Source organism: Rattus norvegicus, chromosome 16 (genome assembly GCF_036323735.1).
Source record: "Rattus norvegicus strain BN/NHsdMcwi chromosome 16, GRCr8, whole genome shotgun sequence".
Classification (NCBI taxonomy): Eukaryota; Metazoa; Chordata; class Mammalia; order Rodentia; family Muridae; genus Rattus; species Rattus norvegicus.
Window position 1 is genome coordinate 87,403,349 of NC_086034.1, and position 8,956 is coordinate 87,412,304.

Genomic DNA, 8,956 nt, shown 5'->3' on the forward strand with positions numbered 1-8,956 from the left:
ATTCTGGTGAAGAATGTGGCTGCTTTCTGCCATTATCAAAAACAAAAAAAATCTGCCTTAGGATAAATTAAAGATTAACAGCTTTGGCAAAGGAGATTTCCAGACAGCCTAGTATTAACTGTGTTGCTTGCTTATTAGGGCACTTACGCAGATCTGTAAGGGAAAGGGGCAATCTGAGCAAAGGAAAAACAAAATGTACAGTCTGAGGAGAAAAGGAACACTAGGGAAAAGTTTAAAGAAAAGCCTGATGCTAAGTGGAATAAAGAGAGTGGCGCCCCCAGGTGAGACCCCCACACAGCTATCCTTCCCACTTGTAAAACAAACAACAACACCCAAAACCTTGGTGGGGGCACACCTTTAGCGCCAGCACTATGAAGGCAGGAGCAGGCAGATCCCTGAGTCCGAGGCCAGCCTGAGCTACAGATCAAGTTCTAGAACAGCCAAGCTTGGGGAGTAAAGGAAACTATTGAAAACAGGAAGCAGGCAAAAATGTATTTAAACGAAGGGGCCATGTTCCAGTTCTAGCAAGCAGCAGAACTTGGCAGCTTCGCCCGTGTGTGGTTCTGGCTTTAGAGTCAAGGACACAAGAAAGGAGTTATGGAATCTCTGGGAGCCAGAGACCAGGTGCATGGCATGGAAGCTCAGAAAGACCTTTGCCTGAAGCTGTGGAGAAGGAGCACGCATTGCCTTCGAGACCTCTAGATGCTGGAGACGCCAGAGCCCTGGGATACATACGCAAAAATAGCTGCCAACAGGCAGTGGAACCAGCCCAAGAGAAAGAAGTGTGTTACAGTCAATAAAGCTGAAAGGAGTTGGAGATCTGAAGAGCACTTTGACATCAGACATGGAGATGCAGAGTTTAGAGTTTGCCCAGATGAGTTTTGGTCTTGCCTTGGTCTAGTATTTCCTCACTCTCTTTCTTTTCCTCCCTTTTGGAATGGTCATGCATCTCCTGTGCCATTGTATGTCAGAAGTGTGTGATCTGCTTTTTCATTTTGATTTTACAGGGGGTTACAGTTAAGACACTGGTATGAGACTCAGAAAAGACTTTGAACTTTGGACTTTTGAACAGTGCTGAGACTGTTACAGACTATGGAGACTTTTGAAGTTGGACTAAATGCATTTCTGCGTTATGCTATTTCTACAAGGCTATGGGAGCCAGGGAGTGGAATGTGGTTTTGTTTGAATAGGAATAGCCCCCAAAGGCTCAGAGATTTGGATTCTTGGTTATCAGAGAATGGCACTGTTAGGATGTATGGCTTTGTTAGAGGAAGTGTGTCACTGGGAGTAGGCTTTAAGCTTTCACAAATAGTCAAGCCAGGCCCAGCGTGATTCACTCTTCCTGCTGCCTTCAGATCCTGATGTAGAACTATCTGCTCCCTTTTCTACACCACGTCTGCCTGTGTGTCACCGTGCTTCCCAACATGATGATAATGGACTAAACCTCTGAACCCATAAGCCGGCCCCAAATTATGCTTTCTTTTATGAGTTGTTGTGGTCATGGAGTCTCTTCACCGAAGGAGGAACCCTGATTGAGACAAAAGGATACTAGAAAAGGGCACTGGAAGGCCACAGAAGGCTGAGAGCATTCACCTCAGAGGATGAAAGCAGACTGTCAGCGGGCAGAGATCAGGAACCAGCAACCTTACTTAAGCAGCTTCTTACGTTCTCTCAAGTTCTGTTTCCTTGGGGAATAGACATCACATCACCCAGGTAACCTATGGGATAGGATACAAGGACTGGCAAAATCAATGCACTGCTCTTCAACAGAGTGTAAGACAGTTTCAAAGGCCCGTGGTTTTTAGTTTTTACGCAATGAAATGCCTGCCTCAGCAGACAGCTGCCCAGCATTCGGTCTTAACAGAGAACAACTCTGAGGACCAATCGGTGACTAGTTCCAAGGGAGAAGTTCCACCACATTCTGTAGTGGGCAACACCTCTGAGCAAAGGTAGGAGGTGTCAGGTAAGACAAAGCAAATGATAAAGAAAGAAGTGGAGAGCAGCAAAGGACAACAGGCATGAATACAGAGTCCAGCCTGTAGACAAAAGCATGAATGGAAGAGTACAGAGGCCAGGCTGTAGACAAAGATGCAGGTGGTTCTCTGCTACTTTGTAGCTTCTTTGACTTTTGTACTTTACTGGGACTCGCTCTGACATCTTGACGGTACTTTCCTAACTCCCTAAACCCTGAATGGTCAGGTCGGTCCATAATGACCGTTTCCCAGCAAAGGAGACCAAGAGTCCAAGAGACTTGCTCTGTCTCCCCGCAGCTCCGTCCTTCCACTCTGACTACTGCCTTCCTCCTGAAAGCTGATTTGTTATGGGGTAGGAAAAGTGCTTTCTGTGAGTCCCGGGCATACGGCTAGGAACAATGGGTGGAAACTGAACTAAGGCAGATCTCAGCCCCACATCAGGAAGAACTCCAACGGCCGGGCTGTGCCCAGACTGAAGGCACTGCCTTTGGAGACTGAGTTTCCCACTGCCTGAGACACTTGAGCGCTGCTTGGGGGGCTGGAAAGGACAGTGGACTGACAAAACCCCAGTGGACCAGATGCATTTTTGGTCATGGAGTCTCTTCACCGAAGGAGGAACCCTGATTAAGACAAAAGGATACTAGAAAAGGGCACTGGAAGGCCACAGAAGGCTGAGAGCATTCACCTCAGAGAATGAAAGCAGACTGTCAGCAGGCAGAGATCCCATATTCTCAGGTTCCTCATCTGAAAATCACTTTCCAAATTCAGAGGAGAAAGGGTCACCCTTACCCTCACCACATTTCCTTCCAGCAACCACACAGGACACTACAGAAAAGAGTTGTCTCCAGCGCGAGCTTCTGCCCTTCCCAAGAGGGAAGCTGACTCCGGCACCTTGGGACATGGACGTCTCAGGTAGGAAGTGTCCAGAGCCTCCACGGTCCACAGCAGGCAACTGGCAGCCTCTTCTGCCTGCAGTGGGGGGAATGGGGGGTGGGGGGTGGGGAGGTGGGGGGGTGGTAACCCGATACCTTACAAAAGCCCAACAGAACGAAACATATAAACTACAAACCAACACAGCCTCCCCGCACACCGCACACCACATCTTGCAGAGAAAGGAGGTGGCCCGAGTGCTTTAAGTGCCTCACAACGTCCACATTGTGCTGGTGGAGTTACTTTTAATGAAGTTGTTATTATGCCACAAGAATGCAATAAAACATCTGAAACCTGAAATTTCCTATTTTTTATCATCTCCTGTGTAAAAAAAAAAAAAATCTCCAAAAAAAAAAAAAAAAAAGGAAAAAAAGGTTTGTTTTCAAACGTAGTATACGGGAGTAACTGGATAGAGAGGTTCCAAGCCAACTTTCCGCTTGCAAAGAAATCTAAAGAGTACTGCTTCCTAAGCCACCAAAAATGTGAGGGAAGGGTGAAATATTATGGAATATTTCACATTATTAAAATAATCAGACATAACATGCCTCAGAAGGAGCCACTGGTTTACGGTCTCCCGGTGTAGGTCAGCACAGAAGCCTTTTTTATATAATAAAGTATTCACAATCAATCAGGTTTCACTTGAGTAGTGCAGTACTTCTGGATAGAGAAGATGTCTATGTGGAATTCCAAAGATGAGCCCTGGGTGTGAGGGGCCGATTCTATACTATACTGGTCAGTGCAGAAGCATAACGCTATTCTGACTGATTCACAAAGACAGTCTACAGGGGACTTCAGTTTTTTCTTTCCAAGACAATTCTTAGCTGACCCTTGCAGTAAACTGGTGAAACCACCACGTAAAAATACAAAACCATGAGGGTTGAGTAAATGTGCTTTGGCACACAGAGTCTGTATGCAGTGATATTTGCCATAAAGGCTTCTGCAAGACAACCAGATCTTTACCATGCCCTTAAAGCCGCCGCCGTACTATACAGTAACTAACACCCGTGCTATGTTCTCGGATTCAATTTTCAACTCTCACGTTTCTTCAAAACATCCTTAAACTTGGGGACAGCTGCACTCCAAATCCACTTCTTCATTCTGCGGATGTCTTTTCCAGAACATTCATTTCAATCAGAGGATCCAGTGCAAACTTTCCCATGAGCAGCTTCCAGCATGAGTGCCCGCCATCGGCTCTGCCAGCAGACAGTGTTTTCTGTATAAGAGATCACAGCTGACCCATCCCCTAGACTAGACTTACAATCTTTCCAAAGATGTCATCAGTCTCCTCTTTCGTTCCAAATGGATGAAACCATAGACGGACTGCTAACCAGAGGTGAACAGTTTGGAGTCTCACTATGTGCACTTAAGTTGATTTTAAATAGCTTAGGAGTTGGAGTTACTTAAGAATATCGCTGCCCATGGAAACCAACCCAATATTTGGCTTTTGCTCTGTGACAACTGGTTCTTTTTAAAAAAAAAAAAAAAAGTACTCTTGGGAACTCCATGTAACAGAAGCAGCCTAGGTTTCAGCTAGTTGTGGTGTATATTGGTTGTTGGAAGCCGATATTTACAGGCTGATCTAGAACTGGTTCTTTTTCTGTCCCCGCCCCCCCAGTAGCAGTTTCAGCCACAGAGATCTAAGCTAACATTCTCCATATGACCGAATTGAGCATGAAGAAAAGGAATGCGTCAGTGAGGTACCAATGCTGGGCCGTGTGTGTTCATAAGAATGAGAGGAGGTTTCAGTCCGCGTGCTGATTTTTCTGTTTCTTTTTTATTATCCTTGGTCACCGTCAGAGTAATGCATGGTACACTGACCAAAATAAATAAATAAATAAATAATAAAGGCTGTGTGGCCTGAGATTTGTTTATTGCTTCCTCCCACTGTGAAAATGTTTCGGTTGATAGTTTCGAGACGCTTAAGCCTCACGAGAAGAGATTCTTACAGAAACCTGCCCGGCTTTGGTCTTTGTTGTGCAAAAATTGGTGAAAAGGGCACCCCTGAAGGCAGTAGATAATATTCTTATCTTTGCCACACAAACCCACGGAGGCTATTCGGATGTCAACTCCTCAGCACAGAATTGAGCTTCGAGTTCTGAAAGACAAGATGAAACGGTACAACCAAGTAAAGATTCAGGACAGGACCTGAATGGTATGGACGATATAGCGACAGTCTGCCAGTGTTGCCTGTGTGGATCTGAGTGTGGGTGATCGGGCCCTCTGTTCTGGGAGGTCGTGACTTCACCTTAGTGCACACTCTCTGGACGAGAAGAGCACCAGGATGCACACTGAATGTACTCGTGTGCCAGGGTGCACTTGTGCTGGCCAGAATGCCACAGCCCAAACTGGGCAAACTTCACCGTGGGCTCTGTCTTGGCATTCCCATAAAGCAAGCTCCTGTCCACGATGTTGTTAGGATGAGTTGATACGTTCCCATGTGCTACAGGAAATACAGAAGGGATGTGTGTTTCGGTGGCTGACCTGCATGACCGCCAGTCCTGGGACAGAAATCTCCCCGTGGTCTCCCAAAATATAACTTCAGAAAGCTGTGTCTGAAAAACAGCTGGATGCTGGACTCTGTTCACACCTTTATCCACCTCCACGACTCTTGGCACTCTTCCCCACTGTCCTGGCTGTACCCAACACTGCCTACACCTCCTCCCCAGTGGCTCAGAGATAAGCTTGTAGAGAAAGAATTTATAACTAAATGACTAGGGACAGCATGAAACTCAGTTGCAGGAAGAGCTTCCAAGCACCCTTCGCATCACAACCATTCATCCCACTGTTCACAAGCGATAACTACCAGTCAGATCTACCAGTTAACTATGTGAGTTTCACTCAAATGGGCAATTGCTGCAACCGGTGTATTTTATAGCATTCAACTTCATTTATATCACATAAATAGAAACATATCTTGCACCTCCTGGGTAGAAAGTCTAGTGGTTAAGACAATGGTTCAAGATCCTCTGACTTACGAGTCCTTTCTGTCTCTCCCTGAAGTTGTATCTTTTCAGTTGTGTTTGAACTGCAGCTTTTGTGACCCTTGTGCCCGTGCATGTTTTGCCTTGTTCACCACTAGGGGGAGCTAAGGCTAACATCAGTGACCCAAGCTGAAAGATGGGGAGAAAGGGTAGAAGTCCGTGAAGAAAGAGCCCACAGGAGTGAGGACAGCAGGCAAGCTTTGCTGGACACAGGGGATCTTTAAAGAGTTTAAGATACCAATGGCACTCTGGTGGAAGCCTGCCATAGTGAGGTGGGAAGCTTCCTTTCTCTGAGATGAGCAAGAAGAATGTTCCACTCCTCCCTTGCCTCTTAGGAGTGAAGGGGTGTGTGTGTGTGTGTGTGTGTGTGTGTGTGTGTGTGTGTGTGTGTGTGTGTGTGTGTGTCTGTGTGTGTGTGTCTGTGTGTGTCTGTGTGTGTGTCTTGTCTGTGTGTATGTCTGTGTGTGTGTCTGTGTGTGTCTGTGTGTATGTCTGTATGTGTCTGTGTGTATGTCTGTGTGTGTGTGTGTGTGTGTGTGTCTATGTGTGTGTCTGGGTCTGTGTGTGTGTCTGTGTATATGCCTGTGTATGTGTCTATATGTGTCTGTGTGTCTGTGTGTATGTCTATGTGTGTCTGTGTGTTTGTGTGTATCTGTGTGTGTACATGTGTGTGTCCACACATACCTACCTGTATGTATGTATGTATGTATGTATGTATGTATGTATACATGTATGTAGCTCGTAGGATGCTACCCAAGGGTCTCATGCACACTAAGCACATGCTATACTTCCTGCTACGGAAGAGAGATTTGAGAAACAACCATCTTCAACAAGTAACAAATCATAAGCACAGGTCTTGTTTTCCTCTGTAGCAAAACCATCACTTGTGACATGCATGTCCCCCATAGTTATGGGGACAAGACCGTGTGTGTCTGTGTGTGTGTGTGTGTGTCTGTGTGTATGTCTGTGTGTGTGTCTATGTGTGTGTCTGGGTCTGTGTGTGTCCACAAAATCCCAGTGGCAGGCCTGAGGAGAGGACGGCACTAGAGGTCCCTGCTCAGACTCCACCAGCAGCGGAGCTCTTCACCCAGAAGTCATATCCCTCTTCCTAAGCCTTAGAAATAGGGCAAAAGTCACTGGTGAATGGTGACACTAAGAGTGAGCCCGCTGAAGGGAGCTAGGTTTTGTCACTTTGGCTTCTGGGCAGTATTGTTCCAGTCAGAAGAATGTCCCACGAAAGAAAGATGTCCAGGAGAAAGGAAGGGGGAGAGAGAAGGAAGCAACAAACGGAAGTGTGACTGCTTACAGCATCTCACAGCACTCCAGGCCTGGGAACTCTGACATCAGTTCACCCCTCTGTCAGCAGAAGTGCCACTGTCTCTCCCCAGAAAATACATGTGAATCCATACCTCCAGCTCTTCTTTTCCAGAGAAACAGACCTCATGGAGTTGGCTGCAGGATGGAGGGAGGAGATAGATTGTCGTATGGATCAGTAGGGCTGAAGAGAATATGGTTCCTGCAGCAGCAGTGCACGGCCACCCCCACCCCCACCCCCACCCACACCCCCACCCCCACCCCCACACCCCCACCCCCACACCCCCACCCCCACCCCCACACCCCCACCCCCACCCCCACACCCCCACCCCCACCCCCACACCCCCAGTGTGCAGAAGTTCTGATGCCGTAGCTTTCACTGGTGATGAACTCGAAGGGCTGTGACAGGGAGAGCTGCAATAGCCCAGGCTTTCAGAAATGCAGAAATGGCATTGATTGTGAGCAGGACGCTATTTGATGGCTCTCAGCTGGGTCACTGATACATCAGAGAAAGACAATGTGAGTCCCTGCAAGCTAAGGGTAGAAGTTAGTGTCTTCCGAAGGGACCTAAGGGACCCTTAATCTCCAGCAGCAGGAAGGTAGAGATGCCATGGGTAAGAGTGTAATTTTATAAGAATGGCAGCTTTTCCTATAACTGTGCCGAGGAGCTGGTCGGATGAGTGGGGCTTTACGAGTTAGAGGTGGACAGGACATCAGAATTAATGCTCCCACAACTTTGAAACTTTGCCCGGAGGGCTTCTGGGTCTGCAGATGTGACTCTGTTTATTGAAGGAAGGACAACCTGAGTCACCCATGGATCAATACTACCTTTCACTCCTCCCAGAGAACACTCACGTTAGGATAACACGCATCAGGAGCTGTTTGATAGATAAAGACGGGATGACGCTCTCCTGGGACTGCAGGACCAGAGCAATGTGCATCAGGCAATCTGAGACTGCTTATGGCTGGACTTGGGGGTGACAGGTCACAGGAGAGGGAACATTAAGTTGGAGAAGAGTGAGCACACTTTCGTGGAAGCAGCCTGAGGTGAGAGATGACTCGCCATCCTGGCAGGGGCTCCAGGGGGGTGCCTCCATTATGGTGGTAAAACGACTAGTAGAACTTTGGAGAAAACTACAGCCACACTAAGGTGAAATGCCAGAACTGTTGTGATGGATGATAGAAGAGTAGATACGATAAATCTTGCTGCCTGAGACAGTGGCCTAACCCAGAAACTCACTAATTAAAAGAGAGGTCAGGCCCTCAGCAAGGGGGTACAGTAATGAGGCTGGAATTCCTGTCCACAAGACCTGTGGTCATCCATCTAGGCAACTGCGCACTGAAGAGGCAGAATTTGAGAACATTTTTAGAAGTGCTGGATGTGTGCTCCGATTTGATATTCATATCCAGAGAACTCCGGGCTGGTAGAAGTCCCTAGCTGACGCGGTGCTTATATAACCAAGCAATCAGTGGCTCCCTTGCCCTCGTTTAGGTAACGGATGTTGTCGCCTGGGCTCGCAGTCTCACCTAGGCCTCGTTGTCCTGTCTCCAAACAGCACAACCGAAATAGACGCCGTGGCGGTTAGTTTAATTGCCAATTCAACATCCAGGAGGTAACCCTCCAGGCTCGTCTGTGAAGGATGAGAAGGACACGGTCTAAAGGACCAGAATATGTGCATGAGAGGGTGTTGCACACCTGGGGAGGGGCGGAGATTGGCGCCATCTTTAAATACATGAAGGATATGGGCTGATGTGTCC

At 47.4% G+C, this 8,956-nt stretch overlaps 2 long non-coding RNA genes across 4 annotated transcripts; one reads left to right on the forward strand and one right to left on the reverse strand.

Moving 5' to 3' along the window:
- Positions 1-1,356: 1,356 nt before the first annotated feature.
- LOC120097574 (uncharacterized) lies at positions 1,357-4,658 on the forward strand. 3 transcript variants are annotated; one of them, XR_005495134.2, is made up of 4 exons: positions 1,357-2,094; positions 2,784-2,885; positions 3,012-4,236; positions 4,522-4,658. It is a non-coding gene; the product is annotated as an uncharacterized LOC120097574 (long non-coding RNA). The 3 variants fall into 3 exon arrangements; XR_010058521.1 differs by lacking the exon at positions 4,522-4,658 and having other exon boundaries at positions 4,021-4,269; XR_005495133.2 differs by lacking the exon at positions 4,522-4,658 and having other exon boundaries at positions 1,357-1,963; positions 3,012-3,199.
- LOC134482428 (uncharacterized) lies at positions 4,376-7,398 on the reverse strand. Its single transcript, XR_010058522.1, has 2 exons — positions 7,191-7,398; positions 4,376-4,998 (listed from the first exon to the last, which is right to left on the reverse strand). It is a non-coding gene; the product is annotated as an uncharacterized LOC134482428 (long non-coding RNA).
- Positions 7,399-8,956: the final 1,558 nt, after the last annotated feature.